Source organism: Carassius gibelio, chromosome B18, assembly GCF_023724105.1.
Source record: "Carassius gibelio isolate Cgi1373 ecotype wild population from Czech Republic chromosome B18, carGib1.2-hapl.c, whole genome shotgun sequence".
Classification (NCBI taxonomy): domain Eukaryota; kingdom Metazoa; phylum Chordata; class Actinopteri; order Cypriniformes; family Cyprinidae; genus Carassius; species Carassius gibelio.
The window spans coordinates 7,745,199-7,765,477 of record NC_068413.1 but is presented as its reverse complement, the minus strand read 5'-3'; the positions used below and the strand labels follow the sequence as shown (position 1 = coordinate 7,765,477).

The window sequence follows — 20,279 nt, the reverse complement described above, 5'->3', positions numbered from 1 at the left end:
GTTCCACGTGTAGAACCCATGGCTGCGCTCAGCAAGAAGTCATATGCATTAAAATGAAACGGCAAGGAAAACTACATCGATTCGGGAGGCTACCGTGCACCACTTATCTTCCTGCACATAACTCTAAAACACAAGATGTTTTTAGAATTAAAAAATGATCCATTATTTTTATTTCAAAGATTCAAAGCCAAGTAACTCTTCTGATCCCTGGTTCTTAAGAAATGTAACACATTTTACAAATGTAGTAATTGTTTAGCTAACACACATTTTAGTTTTTACAACATTTGTCTTAATTTGTTCCCTGCCTTTGCCGATTCAAGTTGAAAAAAGCAGACATCTGCTCTTGATGGATATTAATCGCACTTCAAACCCTGGACATTTACATTCAAAGAGACACATGTTGTTGCCCGTGTTCTGTGGGCTGATATTTAATAAAATGGCCACACACTCACTTAACCGCTGTGACCAAACAAATTGTTTTCAGCCATTTTGCTTCCATTACCTTTGAAAGAGGGCAAAAAATGAGGCACCAGGAGATTTCCTCTACACATAATGAAAACGTTTATGGCTTCCTAAACTGCTCTTTATGGCTCGGCCCCAGTAAGTAGAGGGTATCTTGTTGCATTAAACCTAAGAAGTATTTATAGAGTCCTTATTGTAATTGAACATCTTACTAAGCATGTCAACTTTGTGCTCATGACCTAATGACTCACGATGATTTCATTCAAATGACAAGAGGCCTATGAGGAGCTGGGAAAATTTGTTTTATGTTAGCTGATAAACAGATTAATTCACGACGGGAATAAAGCGTTCTTTTCAGAAAATGAGTAGTGATATTTGCATGTAAACTGTAAAGTGAATTATCTAGAAGTAAATCTTTTCAGTTCTCTTTGATCTGTAGAATCAGCCCTCTCTCCAATAAATCGCCTATAAATACCTCTATGTGAAAGGCTTGATTGAGTTTGTCATTCAGACAGCCAGTCAGTCATTCAGTCAGGCTGTCAGCAGCCTCGTGGATTTCATTTTCAAATCATCATCAGAATCCAATTTAGCTTCATTAGGACAGACAGTGAAAAGCCTTCACAGTGCGTCATGACTGTGTTAAAAGCGCTGAGACCTGCTTGTGTCCGTCAGTGGTATCTTTGTCAGGGTGAGTCCTGAGTGGTATAGTGTGTGTGACAGAGCTCGCACTTAATCAGTGAGCTGTCAAGAGGTCTCTCGCTGTCCGTTTCCTGCTGAAAGAGAGATCCCCCACCCCCGTCCCCTCACTGACCCCGGCATCTGTCTGCAAAGATGACACACGCAGGCAATTATACACAAACACATTCTCAAAAATGCTTGCATTAAGCAGAAGTATCCAAGAAAAATGTTTATCATGCATTCACTTTTTAATAAGGTGGAACAAAATTACAACTCTGCATTAATATATATATATATATATATATATATATATATATATATATATATATATATATATATATATATATATATATATATATATATATCAATAACAAAAGTGCTTGTTGATGTAGCTTTCGACTATTTGAAATCAGATTTGTGTGAGGTTGTAATGGGTTATCAAGTGAGCCAGATGATGTGTACAGTCATGTCAGTTTCCATCATGTGCTTCACGTCACACCCACTGCACTTTGTGCGCAGTATTTGATTTGGCACCTGACCCATATGATTTAACTTCACATCATTGTGTGAAGTCTGCAGTGTTTTAAAATTCCACCTTAATTAATCCCATCCCTTAACATTTCAGAAATTATTACCGGGATAAATCATACGGAGATGATACTCTGAGTAGAACCCAAAAGCTGGCGCCAAAAAAGAGATATAGAAACAAAAAAATGTATCCAATGGTGTGCTGTGTGTATTCATAACAGAAGTGGAGAAGGGAGTTTTGACTGCTTTCAAAAAACATGCTCTTTTGCTTGTGTGGTATTATCAACAGTGCAGGCACAGATGTTTCTAATGTTAATGGGGCGTTTGCATACTCTATAACTTGTATTTAAATGGCAAAATATGGTCAAATGTTTGGAATTATTAAGATTTTTTTATGTTAGTGAGAAAAGCCCCTTGTGCTAACCAAGGCTGCATTTATTTAATCAAAAATACAGTAAAAACAGTAATGTTGTGAAATATACTGTATTATTTAATTTAAAAACAATTAAGAATTTTCAGCTTCCATTACTCCATTCTTCAGCATCAAATTATTCTTCAGAAATCATTCAACATTAAAATAAATAATTATTCCAAACTATAAGAATGGTAGTATATAGAAGAAAATAGAACACACGAACATGCAGAAATGTACTCTCCTGTAAACAAATTTACTTAATTCAAAATTAATTAACACAGAATCCAACAGTACTTGTAAAAAAGTGAACAGTGGCATGTTAATGTAGATTTTAGTATAATAAATGATCAAAAATAATAGCTCTTACCACAAGCTGCACCCTCCCACCATTTAGAATATCCTGGCCAATATCAGGGAGGAAATGATCCCTAAAAAGTCACTTTGAATAGATTACCTCTAACACAATTTACACCACAGCACATTCACAACATCTGAGACCACTATAACTGATCACCATTGTGAACTGTTAATAACTTATCTTCCATCTGTGTATATTTTTCAGAAGAATATAGTTCAGAGTAATGTGTCTCACCGTCCCGTGCCTGCGGAGTCTGTCGGGATGAACTGCTTGTGTGTGGAGCCACTGGTAAGTTCTCTCCTTAAAATTGTTTTTCCTCCGCTTTCGGTAATTTGTGAACCTCATTCACTGCTTGGTGAACTGCATTTGACATGAAACAAGAAGAAAAGCATCCAAAACCATTTTTTCTTCTGACATATCCATTTAAATATTTACAGAAATAAACACGTTGAAAGGGGTTGTTTGCCAGGCAACTCCTGATAAGTTAATCAAAAAAGGAGTAGTTTTGGACTGTAAATAAGAAGCAGAAGAAACAAGTCTGCGTGGTGGATAGCAAATGCAAACGACAGTTGTTATGGGAAATTCTGTGCTGTATATTTATGCCTTCTGAGCGAGAAAAAAGAAAAAAAAACTAAATGAAGTATGTAGGAAGTAGGGAGATTTATGGACAGTATCAATACCTGTCACCAAAAAAGCCCTAATTCAAAATAAACATGTTCTTGTTACAAACTAACATGAATTGATAACGACTTCTGACAGCCAAGTGCTGGAACTAATGAGCCATTTATTTAAGTAATTTTCATGGTTTTGCCAAAAAGTAAAGCGCAGACAAGGTTTATGGGTTACAGTTGTCATGGGTTAATTGAAAATCCACTAAAAATGTCAAGTGATTAACTCCTCCCTAAGGGCTGAACAAGAAAATGGAAAAATGGAAATCTACATTTATTCCTGATGAAAAGTCCACAAGTTAAACAATTATTCAGCATTAACAGTATGTTTGCACTTTCAACAGACTTTTCATACACTTTAGGAAATGCAATAAACAAATAAAAAGAATAGATTTAATACAACTATTTGGACCAAAAACATTTGGACACTTAAATATGAACGCATAAAATGTATGAATTATATTGCATTCTATAACAAAATATCCAACAAAGAGGACCCTGCAAACACATAATGTTGTTTAGTCATTTTTTAACCAACTGGCCCTACAGTCATTTTTATTTGAACAGGGTGCTTGTGCTAATTTTCTTTAAAATGAATGGAAACTAGTTTGATGTTAAATGCAATAATATTCATATACATTAAAGTGAGACTGTGTCCAAATACCATTGGGGCCACTGTATGTAAAATAAGTATTAGAATAGAATAGAATAGAAAACATTATTTATATTAATAGTTAATTTATAGCATATATAGCACTTGATAGATTTAATGTACTTGATGTCAACAATCATAAAACTGTTAGTTGAGTTCATAAAAAGTGTGCATTGAAAGGTGCATGGTTCAATAAGTATTACTATTTGCTGAAAAGTTGCAAGAAAAACAGGGCCGAAGTTGTGTGTTATGCAGCAAACACACAGATTTAAGGGAATGACCTCTAGAGTTAACCACAGATGTTATATGATAGAAACTCATGCAGCATCCAGTAGCTGTCAAACCAGCTTCCCCCCATCAATCCCACCCTCAGGACATTGGGGGGCCAGGAGTCACGGCTGTTAGAAGGGCTCTTAAGTACATTAGGCTGTGTAGTGCTGCTATGGCGGTGACAGGAGTTAGAGAATCAGCTCTTTCACGAACGAGGGTCAGGATGACAGAACCAAACTGCTGGGGGTGAGTGGCTCAAAGTCATTTCCTTAAGGATACTGTGCAGGTATTTTCAGAAATCCTGCTCTTCCTTGATATGGATACTAGGCAATAACACAAAGTCAATCCTGATAAAACCAAGATAACAACTGACCTCTCCTATAAAAGAAGTATTTAAAATATAGATTATATTTTGATGCGCATATATATATATATCTCGCATCTCATGTAATGTCTATCAAAAATGCTTCCACAGACTTTCCAACTATTTTTGGGTCTGACTTACTAAACTGGAATTTGGAGTCCAAAATGCCTAAATTGTTTCATTGCAATGAAGTCACTCCATGCACACACGCATAGGCTATGCACAAGATGTGCATGTGGGGGATTCTTGAGTGTGTGTGTGTGTGTGTGTGTGTGTGTTTGTGGGACTATGAGACATACCCATGGGGCTTTGATTGTTTGGGAGTTCTCCGAGCAGACTCAAAGAGGGAGGTCAGGTCTTTTATCGTGAGGTTCTGTCTCCCACTTTCCTTTACCCTGGGTCAAACCTTCACCTCCAGAGAGCAGGCCACAGGCGGTCAACCAGCGGTCAACACACACACACGAACACACACTACAGAAAGGTTCGTATGAATGCATGAAGTTTGTCGATAACATCAATCTGAAGGAATCAAAAAGTGCACCGAAATGGAAGAAATCTGATAAATCTTTGCGAAATGGAGGCAATCTTATAAATCTTAATATGAGATTTTGAGAAACAAATCCTTAGTTGCACTGGTGCAGAAAAGCAAAAAAAACAACGTTCATCTGAACTTTCTAAATTTAAGAATTGATGTTTTCCTTTAATACCGTGGAAAAAAGGGAATTAGTAATTTGTTTAGAAAATCTTTTTAATTTAAGACCTGATGTTTTAAAAATCATCTGATTATTTTAATTTCTTTTACTAAAGTGCACAAACATACACACACAAACAGAATAATTAGGAATGAAAGGAATCTGCTAAATCTTAATGTGAGATTTTGAGAACCTGTTTTATTTGAACTTTTTACATTTAAGAACTGATAATTAAAATGACCTCTGATAACGTTAATTTCTTATTACTTAAGTGCATAAAAACACACAAAAAAATATAAAAATTAGGAATTTGTTGAAGATATTGAAACATTCCGATAAATCTTAATGTGAGATTTTGAGAACCTATAAATCCTTGGTTGCACTGGTGCAGAAATTCAAATAACAAAATCTGAATATTTTATTTTACTAAAGTGAAAAACACACAAATAATAATTACTCATTTTAAGGTGATTGCCAATATATATATAAATATGGCACATATATATGACCTTAGTAAGACATTGCATTTCAGTTAATCTCTTTCAACTGATCTAAAGTATTATTTTCCACAAAATCTCACTCTCTTCTGTGATTTCCATGCAAAGGAATCCACTCAAACCAAAAGCATCATCTACTTGAGAAATGATACAGTGCCAAGCCCAGCAGATACAGGAGACTGGAAATAAATGACACATACTGCAAATCAAACACAGGAGAGCAGCGAAAACTTGCAGGTTAATGCAAAGCAACTTTACTGCATTTGACAAAAAAATAAAAAAAGTGTCAAATGATTGCATTTCTTACTATTAAAGATGCTTAAACCAACATAAGCAGGGCATCGTGAAACTGTGTGTCCTGGCTTTGGGGTTGGGTAAGGCTACCTGCTCTTCCCCTATGCTGACCTGCGGAAGGCACCAACCCCATTAAGGACGGCCCCAAGCCTCAGGCTACAGGCTGGCCGCCGCTCCCCTGCTCTCCCCCAGCAGGGGCTTACATTTCAGCCGAGCGCTCCAAGCCCCCTTCTGGAGGTGATTAGCCCCCTGAAGCCGTGACAGATTCTTTCCGAGATATCCGCCTCACTTGTGTTTATTTTATCTGAGCTCTCTTTTGTGGATGTGCTGGACATGAAGTAACCCACTTGAAAATGGGTATCAGCTTACATACGCCACGGGACTGGCGGAGGAGTCGGAACAACAACAAAAAAAAGTAAAGACAGAAAGCAATAGTTTGCATGTATAGAGTATATCTTTTCATTTATTTGCCCTGCTCTTTAACATGACCCTTCATCTAAGCCTTATCTCTTACGCTCGACCCCGCCTCGGTAGCATTGTGCTGAAAGCCAACCCCCCTCGGGTGGCACTAGGGCTGCAGACGGCGCTCTCTCTCTCTCTCAGTCTGGAACCCCTAAGTGCCCTACCTCCTCTGTACTTAACTCAATTTCACACTTCAGGTCCGCTACAAAGTCTCCTGAAATACAATCATCTTGTTTATTCTACACCATCCCAAACAACCTAATAGCTAGCTATTTACGATCCCATCATGTGCATTCAATTTAATCGGGCGATGTGTATGTTTTCGTGTATTACACGCAAGGTAGATCCAAGCGTGTCCCAAATGACTGGATGGATCCAGCCCGTGGGGAATAATGAAAATGGATCAGTTCTCTTAGAATTCAGGAAATTATGCAAACTCCATCAAATGTTGACTTGTATATTATATAACAACTTATTTCCTATAACTAATCAATGGATTTATATGGAGAATCACTTTTATTTATACAAGGAATAAATGTATTTGAATGGTGAATCATTTGATTAGTACTGGGTACCATTCAACTGATTCAAATGGTGAATTCTTTTATTCAAATAGTGAAAACTAGATCCATTTGGTGAATAAATTGACTCATATAGTGCCGAAAAAATTATTCATATTTCAAAAGTGAATCAACTGAATCATAATGATTCAAATGATTCATATAGTGAATCAATTCATTCATTTAAATATAAGTTGTGTCCCAACATCCCACACTTAAATAAGTAGTTCATTTGGGTGTTTAAAGTAAAAATACATTTGTTGGAATTTTCTGTGTGGATACACTAATCATGGAATTTATCCTACAAAATGGCATCTGATATTATGTAAAATGAGAAACATATTCTTTTAATTTATATAGTGACTCATTTGAATAGTAAATCAATTAATTCATAGAGTACAGAGATTCAGTTGATTCATATTGTTGCAACAACAGATTTATAGGTGAATAAACTAGTTTGTATAGCAATTTAACTTATTCATATAGTAACTCAATTAATTCATGCAAATATATATTTTAGATGTATATAGTAATTTGTTTGATTTGTGGTGCATATATGCATGAATTCAGCCATACCTTTAAAGCTGTCCTTGAAAGTAGGACGTGTTCGCCTTTTAGTTTTTGTGGAAACATACTAGTTAACGTAGCTACTGAACAGGGCCAGAAGTGGATTTGGGTCTAGAACACATAACGCAGACAGGAACACAGTCACAAATGAGCTCATACGAACGCAGGATTCATCGAGCAGACAACCGCAAACAGAGAACTGACAGAAACCAAAGCTTCATTTTCCATTACGAGACCAAAGGACCAGTGGAGCAGTGGCTCTGAGAGTTTGACACAGGCCCTCATTTCATGGGGCCATGATTGGATTTGTGGCATTAGAGTCACGCACTTCTGACCTTGATCAAAGCCAGCTTCAGGCCAACCCTGGAGGATCCAGACCAGGGCCAGCACTACCGTGTCTGGGATTCTTCTCAGACTCACGCCCCATTGAACTTACGAGCACTGATGTTTTCCTAGCTCCTAGTAATGAAGCTGGTTCTGGGCCCTTGGACCTCAAAGCACGATGGAATATATGTAAGAATGTTTGCAGACAGGCCAATCGAACATGACAAGGCATGGAGAAGGGTGGAGCTGGTTGATGTTATGGCAGATTAAGCTTCTCATGGAATCACAAGCTCCATGCTAGTGTGGCATGACTGTTTACCAAAGACGTAGAGAGGGAAAAATTATAGAAAAGGGTTCTGAAGACTGGCATAAAGTTTTAAGGAAATTGGCATTGTTTCATTAAATGGATAGTTCACTCAAAAAATAAAACACTATACATAATGTATTATATTAAGAATTTGATTTTCTTAGAAGTGTCTGTGTCAGTACAGATTGATAGCAGTCTTTTTAGAGGTAATGCTTTTAACTTGACTAAATATTATATTAGTATTATCCACTGTATCTGTACATGCTAATACAATATATTGTATCACAGACAGTGGTTCTTAGCCTTTTTGACTCCAAGACCTCCACTGTTCACAACAATATTCAAAGGCCTTTTCCAGTTGTTTGTGATTTCCTGGATAAGGATTAAAGATAACAGCTGTTGAGGGAGTGAAAAAAAAAATCAATTTTATTAAAATGTTTTAGGTGATTTTAATGCTTGTTTTTTTTGTGTTTTGAATCATTTAAGTCATCTTGAGGCCCCCTAAGAAGTTTGCTGAGGCCCCTAATGGGCCCTGGCCCCCTGATAGAGATGCACTGATCTAGGACCCAATAAATGGTCTATTGATTTAAAAGTTGAATGATTTTAAGTATAACTCAATTTTTGGAAATTGAGATTTATACATTACATAAAAGCTGAATAAATAAGCTTTGCATTGATGTATGGTTTATTAGGATCGGAAAATGTTTGGCCGAGATACAACTATTTGAAAATCTGGAATCTGAGGGTGCAAAAAAAAAAAAAAATCTAAATACTGAGAAGATTGCCTTTGAAGTTGTCCAAATGTTTTTAGCAATGCATATTACTGATCAAAAATGTATAATATATTTACTAAATTTACTAAATATCTTCATGGAACATGATCTTTACTTGATATACTAATGATTTTTGGCATAAAAGAAAAATCGATCATTTTGACCAAGACAATGTTTTTTTTTTTTTTTTTTGGCTATTGCTAAAAATATACCCCAGCGACTTAGGACTGATTTTGTGGTCCAGGGTCACATATAAATATGCTAACCAAATAACCTCTTCTGCTTCTTGCCTTTCATTTTGTCGGCTCTCTTCGGCATGAGAAAGACAGTGGACTCATTAGTGATTCCCCTGAAACAGAAGTTAACAAGAGTAACTACACTGGTCTATAAACATTTAAATTTAAAATGATTTCCTGATAAATTTGATTAAAATTGTGGCACCAAAGTGAAACGACTAAGAAACACGAAGACAGTAAAATAAAAAAACAGCATAAGTATGCAGTTTCTAATACAAAGACTTGCTTTTTTTTAAAAGATAGATAACATTCATGCTGCCTGGTTGTAGAACATCAAAGTGCATTCAACAATCTCTACATTTCCACAGCAGCAGCTGCATCACATCACAGTGCCGCTACCGTGATAGAAATGGCCAGCTCTCTCTAAAGAAAAGAAACCGCAGGAGAAAAAGCACCGGGCTGAAAAATGACATCTGCTGACGAGAAGGAAGTTTGAGGCGGCCTAGAAAGTAATTGTGTTTTTGGAGGCAATAAATTCGGCACTTAATCACCCAGAGAGACTCTGATTGTCCTGGCCCACAGACAGAAGGAGGGTCCGTAGGGCTGTTACCTTTGGCAATGGCAGCTGTTCTGAAAATGGCATCATCTTGGCCGGTAAGGCTTTGGAATCCAAGGTTATCCAGGCTCTCTCAACTGCTTTCTATTCACAACAGGACACAAACAAAACCCAAGAGCTGAACACGGACTGCACCAATCCAAAATGCCATGTGATGTGATTCTACAGCTGATTAAGTGCATCTTGATGTTTTCATTATTCCTTCAAAGCAAGTAGCAGATCACATTAAGCTAAAAGCACTGAACTGGTTTCCTGTGTGTGACAAACACTTGAAAATGTATCCACTTCAAAACCGATTTTTTTCCCCCCGAAGTCGTGACATGCAGAAATTGGAGAGCCAACACATGAAAACCTCCAGAATTGTTTGATGTAGACCAGTAATACAGATCAATTTAACATGACATCGTAATACACTATAATGAATCGCCTAATAAGCTACACAGATGAGCTCACTTAGCGTAATGTGTAGGTTAAGCCAATGTTAAGTTGAGTAAACGTGATGCAAATGGGCAGAAAATAGCAGGTGACATAAGACAAAGAAACAACGTTTTCCTTCCCCTCTTTCCCGCTCGTTGACTGCTCTTTTTCAATACGTAATCACAGCTGACAGCCGACCGCCTCACGGTTCTGAGCGCTAGTTTAAGGACTGTCAGCACAACGGTCCAGGCTATCTGTCTACCGACTTCACCGTAATGGCAGGAACACCAAGCATCTGCTCATACCTCATCAAAAATTAATTCGTCCATGTCCACCTCTTCTAAGTCCTCATCGCTTTCTGTGATCTGAGCAGCAGCTAGAGCACAGGCCAGCTTTTTCCGCAGAAAGCAGCCCCTCCATGCAGCCCACAGGGGCAACACACACAGCCATGAATCACATGCAAGCATAAATATTGTGTGTTATCCCATTAGGAAGATAAAACATGTTAACCTCTGTTTAATTGCCCCACGGTCTGCAGTTTGAACTTTTGGTGACTTTGGCTTTATAAGACAATTGTAACACCGGGATGCCTTTAAATCTGTGTATTCCCCGTGGGGAAAAAAAGACTTAACGGATCAGAACCCTAGCGCTCCCACTCCAGCGACACGTTGGAATCTGATTAATCATTTTTTTTCTTTCAGTTTGAGTCCTTGGAGACTCATTAAACACATAGAGAGAGAGAAAATATCCCTTAGAAGTTACATGTGAAAGAAATAGCCTGTTTTCAAAAGCACTAACGTTACCTGACGACTGAAAACAAGCCCTTGGCAGTAATAGGTGTAATGAAGATGATTTAATTTTATTCAAGTTATTTATTGCATTCATAAAAGGAGGCATGGAAAACACATTTTCAGAGATATATCAAACAATCCTTGATCAAAACCAAAGTGAACAGAGGATTAGTTTTTTGTGAAAGGAGCAAAAAAATGAGTCTCACCTGAATAACAACAGTTAGCACGTTCTCTCAGGCCCCCCAATGCAGGTATCTTCCACCTTATGAAGATGTGATTTTGTGTTAGTTTTTTCAATTAAGCCTGGGAGGCCCTCACGTCTCTGCAATACGCATCTCCTCCGCCAACATCGCTGGATCGCCACAGCTGCCGCTCTGAGTGATAGCAGAGAAGACAATTTTATCTGATGACTCACCAAAGTCACGAGAGACTAAATGAATGTCACTGAACTCATGCCTTGGATGATTCATCTGCGTTAAAACATCTGGAGAGAGACCCAGCAGGGGTGTAATGTCCACCGAATGATTTAGAGATGAGCTTTATTTTGATTACCTTTAGCTAAAATTAAATGTACCTTCAAATCATGGGAGATGTTTACAACATACAGAAATTAAATGTAAAATTTAAAAAAATGTGTGTGTGTCATACACTTTAAGGTTCAGGGCCTGAACAGGTTCCTTCTCACTTTGTGTCTGCATGCAGTCAGCAGATCGTAGCTCAAGGTCAGCTTGAGAAAATTGAGTCTTTTTGTGTTTCTGCCAATCTGCTGTATCCCGGAGACACATCTCAAGTCTTCTTGTGATAAAGATGCTTCAGAATAAGTACATGAACTACTGTAAGCAGCTGCTGCCAGTGTAGAATCCTCCGTAAAACAGCTGTTGATATATTCATGGGCATAACACTGGTCCACTGCCATTCTGAGCAGGTCTGTTTGGTGGCCAATTGCAAGAAGCTGGGCATCCTGTTGTGAGGGTGCAGAACTGTGCAAAAAAATGCAGACAAAAAGCACAACATTTCAGATATTAGGAGCCGGAGCCATTCACATAGAAAGCATTTTTGCATTCCACTTCATTGCTTATAAACTTTTTATATAAACATGTGGTGGACAGATATGTTTGGCCATAGTTCTTGCGACTTGAGTCTTTTGCAACGTCTTGCAAGTGACACTTCACTAAAAAAAGGTGCCGTTCAAGTTAAAAGAACTTTAAAGTTTTAAAAACATTTTCTTTTTCATTCTGTGGCATTTTTTTAAATGTAAAACGCAAGTTTGAAAGGCTCATTAGAATCTTGGTAACACTTTACCTAAAGGTCTCATTAGTTAACATTAGGTAATGCATTAATAACAATAAGCAATATATTTGTTAAAGTATTTCTTAATCTTAACGTTAATTGATAAAAGTACTGTTCATTAATAGTTCATGTTAACTCAGTTCCATTAAATATAAAAAAAAGTAAATAATGATATTAATAATGTATTAGTAAATGTTCAAATTAACATTTATCATATGCTTGATGAATTATATTTCCATGTTAGATCATGTTTACTAATGCAGTTAACAAATGGAACCTTTTTGTAAAGTATTATTGATGAGGATTTAAAACTAGCCTTTACCACAGAAATATGAAAATTTCTTGCGAGATGTGAAACTGGCTTATAATGAAGTTTTTCAACAAGTCGCTACAAAGGTGTCTCAATCCCATTCTAATTATTCTATTAGCCGTGGCTGGTTCAGCCCTCCTGCCCGTGACCCTTGAGCCTGTCTTTGCTGTCAACATCAGAAACCAGCTCTGTCACTATAGAGTCCCTGCTATTCTAATCCTCTGACACGGTTAAAGGGGCATTTGCAGCCCTCCAGCATACACTTTGTCCAGAATAGAGTCATAAAAAGAGCCTTGCAAGAGTCAAATGCAATGTACATTTGTTCTGGAACACAAAACTACTGTCGAAACATGTTGAAATTCAGTACAAGGACAAAGATGTATAACAAAATTGCTAATTTGATTACCTCATTAAAACAAATTAATGTCAAATTGCATATACAGTCATCAACGAACATTCCGAAAGCCAAACATTATTACAAGCTCTAAAAATCAAGCCAAGGCAAATAAATACAATCCTAGACGTTACACAGTTTCCCTACTTACTGACATCTGAAATTACCTCCGAGAAAAACCGGGAAAGATTTTCTTTTTTTAGATATTTTGAAAAACGTATGCAGCTTTTGCAGTAACACAACATCATTTATGATTCAGTGGCATAGATTCAATTTTATTGCTGTGGTATTGGTTTACCATTGTATGGCGGTCAGACGGCAGTCTTCACCTTGCCAAAGCTGGGGACTGACACTGGGTCAGGTCAGATGTTAAACGGCTGCAGTGGTCCCGACGGGTGTGCAAAAGACCCTTTGTGCAAAATGTGCTGCGGAAGGGTTAGGGGGTATCTCTAAAGTCCTCTAAGCCATAAGAGACCTCAGTTTGAACCACAGGACACACAGACTTCTGCCAATCATGTTTCATGAAACATGGCAAGTGTTCTGGTGTATTTGCTGGTGGTCTGCAGCAGCATCTGAGGGGTCTTTTGTATCGAAAGAAGTGGATATATAATTTAAATTTGTTTTTATATTCAGCATGAACAGGCTCAAAGAACTAATTATACATTTCTACATACCACAAAATGTGAAAATAATTCAACTCTCAGTTTAAAATTTCTCTGCCATACCACATATAAAACATAAGTAATTTTATACATAAAAACAAATTATTATAATAATAAATAATTATATTTTTAAGGCCTGGATTTTCAGATTCTCTGCAAAGATCCTCTGCATAAATTATCATTTGTTTTTAATTTACCTACTATTAAAGTGATTAGTAATTAAAATTAAATTAAATTAAATTTATGCATTTAGCAGACGCTTTTATCCAAAGCGACTTACAGTGCATTCAGGCTATAAATTTTTAACTATCATGTGTTCCCAGGGAATCGAACCCCCAACCTTGCGCTTGATAACGCAGTGATCTACCAATTGAGCTACAGGAACTATAATTTTAATTATTAAACTATAAACTAAATATCACATGCATTTTGCGTAATATACTAAATGATTTACATTTTCAATTGGTCTTTATTAATACAGTACTTTTGAAAATACTTTTAAAAACATCTGAAACTGCTAGTGTACCTGATCTCCATCTTTTGCTGCTAGAGAAGTGAATCTCGTCGCTCTTGTTGTGCTTGACAGAGGGCCTGGAAACGCCACTGCTGTTCTGGACATTTATGGGGCACAGCAGCAGCAGCAGTCTGCTCATTATTCAACTTAATCAAGCCAGGCACTGTCTCCAAAAGCAAGGACCTGAGGGAAAACAGGCATTTACGAGATTTACCTGATGAAAATGTAATGTGAAATGACCACACATTGTGCTCAAAGCTATTTGAAATCATTGCTTTAATTGTTAGTGACTGTTTTATTTTATAAAGTTAAAAAAAAAGCTATAAAGTTTTAAAGCAAAGTTATATAAAAGCAAAAAAGGGATAACAATTTTTTTTTTTATTTATAAAAAAGATTCTAGATTAAATATAAAGACACAAAAAATTATAATAATTATACTTTAAATAGCTTCTTTTGCAAAACAATTAGCTGTTCAGAATAATATGTAAGGTCCATTGCAATCATAAAAAAGTAACGGGTAAACTTTAGTTCCAGCCCCTCCCTCTCTCTGTCTCCATGGGCTATCTATTGGAGAATATTTATACTGAGCAGATGAAATCACTTAGGAAACGGGGAGAAGACATTTAATGAGTTTGACATTCTGGACCCAGGAGAATCAACAGAGCGCCTGTGCATTGACTAAGAGGTTTAGTCGGAGCCTGCCTTTCTCAATGATGACACTCGGCTTGGATTAGAAGTGAAAAAGGGTTTGCTGGCCTCATTTCAGAGATGTGACAGCCACTCAAGTGAGCCTGTGTTGTTGTTGTTTTGGATCTGTGTATTAATTTGCAAAAGCGTATGAGAAAACACAGGTGTAGCCTAGTCTTTGCTGAACCCTGCTGAGTGAAGAACAACTGAAGAACCAATGAGTGTTAATGACTGTTATATTCAGTAACAATTAAATTGCTCAATGTTTATTGCAGTCACTAATTTGAATTTTTTTTTTTTTTATCATTTATTATTATTTTTACATAAATTGTAGCTTTTTATCTCTTTGTCATAATGAATACTTTTACATGTGTAAAATATTTAAAAAAATATATAAAACCTTTTTACAAAATTTTCTTTGTTATTGTTTACTTTAAAGACAGTATTTGTTCAAAAATAGTTTTTCAGTTGTGGTATATTAATACTCAGTTAATTGTAAAAAAAAAAAAAATACACTTGGATAGGAAATATAATTAAGTGTTGGGAAATTCTATCCAAGCTGATATTAACATAAAAGAGGATCAAAGAGGTCATTTCTAAAAGCCAAAACTGGAGGCATGGTCATGTGACACACTTTTGCCCATGTTGTGTCCGGCAGCCAGGCTCCTATTGCTACAAAAAAAAAAGAACTGACTCCATTCATTACTCATGAAAACTTCCCTGTAAACAAAAGAAACTTACAGAAGTTTGATTAATCTAGCTAAAGTCTCCTCTCCCAGACTCTGAACACTCGTGCGCTGTGTATTTCTCTGAAATATCCTTCGGTTCTTTAATTTAGGCTGTGTTATCACTGGACAGGGATGAAAGGACCAGAGGAGAGTGAGAAAAACACTGGGTCTAATTCCGTTGTTGGCATTGAGGGTTAGACAAAGTTCAGTGGAATTCTAAGCCAGACTCGAGTGAACTTCCTATCCGTCATTACAGAATAAAACAGAAACAGATATATTTTAACTAAAATCTTCTTTTTGAAAGCCACATGCAAAATGTGGAAAATAAAGTTTAAAAAATTACTATTAAAATAAACAGCTAAAAATATCACAAGTCAATTTAGTAATACATTTTTGTCAGAAAAACAAATGTGTTGCCAACATTAAACTTTTTAGGCCTTCTAAACTATAAACTCATGACAGTCAAGAAATCTCTTTGGTATGTATGATGTTATTTTTTCCATGTTGGCTGAATGGACTGGATTACTTCTTGAGAAATTAATTCCAACATGGGTTTGTATTTTCCTGATATTCCTATTCTTTCTCTCTCACATTTTTTCTAGCACATAAGAACATACAATTTGCAAATTTAAAAAAAACACTTAATTGCTGGCACTTTAGGAGCACATTTGCTTAAAAAACATTTCCCCACTGAACAAATATTTTCAGAATTACGAGCACATAAATCCACGTGTGTACAGATGTCACTGGGTAATCCAATAGCGGACACAGATACAATGGCCGGTGCAGTGATATGGGCCGGAAGCTCAGCGGTAAAAAGGAATGTTTATTCTACTTTAAACGCCTGGTGCATTTCCAGCCAATGTCCCCATTCACATTAGTTTCACATTCTCTGACAATTATGAAATGCTTAGTGACTTTTGCTGGAATGCACACATGACAGCTTCTGCCCAATCCAAAATAAAGCTCTCCATTATAAAAAGAGGAACCTAATTTCCTTTACATACTAACATTAATTCTCAACAACAAAAATACTCCGGAATTTAACTTCGTGCCAGTGAGAAACTGAAAAATGAACTTAACTGTCAATGTAAAAGGTACTTAACTGGGTCCTTGGGTCACACCTACCTCCAGTTGCTTTCCAGCTGTAGTGGGTTACCAGTCAGGTTAAATTTTTGAAGGCTGGTGCGTTTCTGGAGATTCAGACGCATGTTCTGTAAATCTAAAAGGGAGTCAGAACAGAGATTCTTAGAGAAACGTTGCAATTTACTCTGCAACTTAGGTCGCAGGTTCCGTCGTTACCAATGGAATTCAATGGAACCAAAGTCCCTTTGAGGCAAATCGTGTCACTCTGCGGCCATCTTTGAAACGACTCTCTGGCATACGGTACAAGCGCAGATCCTATAACTTTGTATGGAGAAACATTACATTCTCCCAAACTGTTCACTTAGCTTAAGATTAAATTTCATATTTGAAATCACCAATTAAAACTGACAACAACTGTGTCATAAATGTAGTTTATTTTGCTCAAATAACTTTATAAAAAGCTTATTTTTTCAGGCTAGATTAGCCAGTGTGCATGCGCAGTCCTAAGCACTCTTCTCAGAATGCTGACTGTTTCTGTAGCAACCAGGACGCTTCTAAGGGCAGCTACAATGATGCGCTTATTTTACTGGTTAGTGATTGGCTCTTTCATTCAGAAGGCGGGGGGCTTCCTGCGATTAAGCAGCCATATTGAGCGTAGCATTTTCCCCCATTCAATACTATACGACTGGCCCGTCTTGCATATATTATTGTCTTTGATGGAACTAATGACCATAGTTATCTAAATGCTTTTGGGAAACGCACCCCTGGTCTTAATTGAAGATACTCAAATACTATGAGTTGCTATTCAGATCCCCGCAGATATGTTTATGTGCATTCGGGCCCTTTTTGCAAATAGCCTTTGAGTCTAAATATTAACGTTATGTTGTATAAATAACGAAGCATATTCTATATTAAATTATGAGTTGAATCCCACTGATTAAAAACTTGCTATCAAATGCATCAATCTACTGGTCATGTTCAGCGCGCGCAGCTCAAAACAGAATGCAGAACATTAACTGCCAAACGTTTTAGGCTAACGTTAGAATAAGAACACTATTGTAGAAAAAAAAAAATGTGTTAATTGTTATGGTTTCGCCGAAGTTAAGTGTTAGCAATCTGTTCATCAAACCATACAACATTATTTACCCCATATATATCTGCATGGTGTTTGTTACACATTTTCCCTGTGTGTTAACATCAGTAATTATGTTAGTCGAATATCTCACTTGACTCATGTTAATGTATTTTGCCCCACTTCAAACATATGATTCAACTATCCGTCGAATATCGGCAAGATCCGAAAATTCCGATTCGACTATGAAAATACTAATAAACACAAAGACTGTTATTGTCGATGGTATTTTAAGGAACAGTACAATAATTCATTATTAATAAGTCATTATTGACTCATGTCATTCATGCCAGTTAAAATGTGATTGTTTATATTTTTTCAGTGGACCACACAGATTTTATTTTGAAAAATATTTATGATTCTATTTATGAAAATGACATGCAGAATCTATACAGCTCTATTTCATATAAAAACAATATAAAGTGTCTATTTGACTTACACTAGTCATCTTCTGAGGTCATCTGAAGTTTAATAATAGTTATGTGTAATGAAAAGAAAAAAAATAATACATAACAGCATATAGGTAATACAGGGGAGTAAGTGATTTTTTTTATTTTGGGGTGAACTATCCCTTTAAGAATGAATGATATAAGACATGGAGATATGAGAACAGAAGTCTTCTTTTAAAGAACTGTTTGTTTGTCACAATGATCATCCATCCATATTCAAGAATAAAGACCCTTTCAAGCAGCCGAAAACAAAAGAAGCATGGTCAAGTTGACCCACCCTACTTCATAAGCTCACCTGACAGACAGTTGTGACTGGCATCCTCAGAGAAACCAGGTCCAAGAGTGGAATTAAATGAGTTACACTGAGGGGAAAGTGAACCCTCATTTGAAACAATAAAATATCTTAGCACTGTATAATTGTAGGTTTTTATATTACATTTTACTTAAGAACTTACTGTATTTAAACAAAGTCTTAAGACTTCTGTGCTTTAGTAGAATTTAACTGTAAGACAGTGTTAAGTTCACAAAACGAATAGGAAGAGACTCAAAACACTGTGAGCTGCTAGCCTAGACAACACCTGCAGTACGATGCCTTCGGTAGGCAGCTCACTAGGTTTTGAGAGACAGCTATTCTGCATTGAGGCCTACCTGTTATGGGACATATTGAGGTTCTGGAGCAAAGGCAGCCGATAGGATTCCAGATCATCAACAGAGGATAGAAGATAGTCATCCAAGTACAGGTCCCTCACAAGAACTTGGTTCTGCAGGACAGGCCCGGAAATAAAAGCAACAACAATTCCTTCTTGACCAGATGATCACACAGGAAGTCATTCTTTCTGTTCCAACCATGAATGTCCCATGAGCTGAAATGGGTGGAAACTCATGGCTCATCATGAACATGACTAATATCTAAACGATAAGCAAAACAGATAATGATAATTCAATTAAAGTGATGGCAGCCCAGGATTGCAGTCTAACCGATGAGGATTTTTTTTTTTTTTTGTATCATGTAATGAGCACAGTCAAGTTACACATTTTCTGGACACTGGGATAGGAAATATGTTCCTAAATAAATTTTTTAAAGTGGTGAAATGTCGGGCTAATTAGAATAAGAACATAAACCGTTCTCAAATACCAAAGTAATGAAAAATTGTGATTATTGAGTGATATTGAGATCATTGCTGAAGACATGATAAGTCATGATCTCATCTTTCAACTTGTTGTTAAGCAGAGCACAATTCTCCAAACCCTCAACATGGCTTAGATGGTTGTACGAACAGTCCAGATGGAGAAGGGTATACATTTCGTTCAAACCTCCTGTGCTGAGCAGCTGGTTATGGCCCAATGATAATCGCAGAAGCATTTTCAGGGGTCCTAAACCACCTAAGAAAGCAAATATATATAATTTAGTCAATGCTGGTGTAGATGGAGTGAATGAGGATAATTCTAGGCCATGGTGACAATATCTAATACCAGCCAAAGGATAATCTAATATAAAAGGCAGCAGTGGCAGGACATCATCTTACACTGACAGCAAATACCTTTAAACTGCATTTATCCTTTTCTTTATGATACATTTATTCATATTTATTCAATATGAGGCCATTTTCTTAGAAATGAGACACATCTAGACATATTTTAAGAGCAGAGTGAGGGCAAAAGGCCATTTGAAGACACCAAACTGGAACAATGGTGCCCTCTTCTGGATAATGACAATGTTGAGCATTAGATACTAATTCTGTCACACGTGAGATCCAGATATCTTCAACTGACCAACTATCAGCATCTCTTTCTCGAGTCCTACCAATGCAAAATACATAAAAGTTAATGAACACTTCTAATGAAGATACTCACTTATGTGAGAGATGTTGTTGTGTGAGAGCTGAAGAATTTGCAGGTTTTCAGCTCCATCAAGACCAGGAATGTTCATTAGTTGGTTCCTGCCTAGAAAGAAAAACCTGAAGGTTGGCCAAACCTCTACAATCAACAAATGATTTATATTTTAAATAAATACTGCTCTTTAAACCTTCTATTTATCAAAAAATTCTCAAGCACAAAATCAGTGTATAAGAAGGATTTCTGAAGAATCATGTGAC

General features: G+C 36.7%; 1 protein-coding gene across 4 annotated transcripts in view; it reads right to left on the bottom strand.

Annotated features, from left to right (window-relative positions):
* Nucleotides 1-20,279, bottom strand: part of LOC127976926 (ALX homeobox protein 1) — a 31,773-nt gene that overhangs the window by 9,174 nt on the left and 2,320 nt on the right. The window contains exons 5-12 of one of the 4 annotated variants that reach the window (XM_052581508.1): nt 20,038-20,127; nt 19,498-19,566; nt 18,832-18,944; nt 16,645-16,738; nt 14,114-14,284; nt 11,138-11,911; nt 9,718-9,807; nt 2,451-2,801 (exon numbers count right to left, since the gene is read on the bottom strand). The gene's annotated coding sequence lies outside the window, so the exon portion shown is untranslated. Of the gene's footprint in view, nt 1-937; nt 1,256-2,450; nt 2,802-4,694; nt 4,859-9,717; nt 9,808-11,137; nt 11,912-14,113; nt 14,285-16,644; nt 16,739-18,831; nt 18,945-19,497; nt 19,567-20,037; nt 20,128-20,279 lie in introns of those variants that run through there. The other 3 variants (XM_052581510.1, XM_052581511.1, XM_052581509.1) reach the window with 3 other exon arrangements.